The sequence below is a fragment of the Myotis davidii genome, unplaced genomic scaffold, assembly GCF_000327345.1.
Source record: "Myotis davidii unplaced genomic scaffold, ASM32734v1 scaffold1914, whole genome shotgun sequence".
Lineage (NCBI taxonomy): Eukaryota > Metazoa > Chordata > Mammalia > Chiroptera > Vespertilionidae > Myotis > Myotis davidii.
This window is the reverse complement of record NW_006285311.1, coordinates 190,478-190,818: the sequence shown is the minus strand read 5'-3', so window position 1 is coordinate 190,818 and position 341 is coordinate 190,478.

Below are 341 nucleotides of genomic sequence, written 5' to 3'. Positions count from 1 at the left end.
TCTCCCAGGCGCCTGGATGCAAGGGGGTCCCCCAGCCCCCACCCGGGGAGACCCAGGCTCCGCGACACCAACACCCGCCCAGGCACCCCGTCCTCCTTCGCTCTGGAAATCACACCAGACAGACAGACGGACGGATGGACGGACAGACAGACAGACGGACGGACGGACAGACAGCGGGCACCGGGCCCCGAAAACCGCCGAGGAAAACGTTCTCAGCCTAGCACATTGCCAAACTTTTACCAGGTTAGAGTTGGGGGCATTCGGGTATTCCTGGACAAATCCTCACCTGATTTTCCCAGCGATGCCTACAGTTCCTTTCCACTTTCTCTCTGCACCTACTT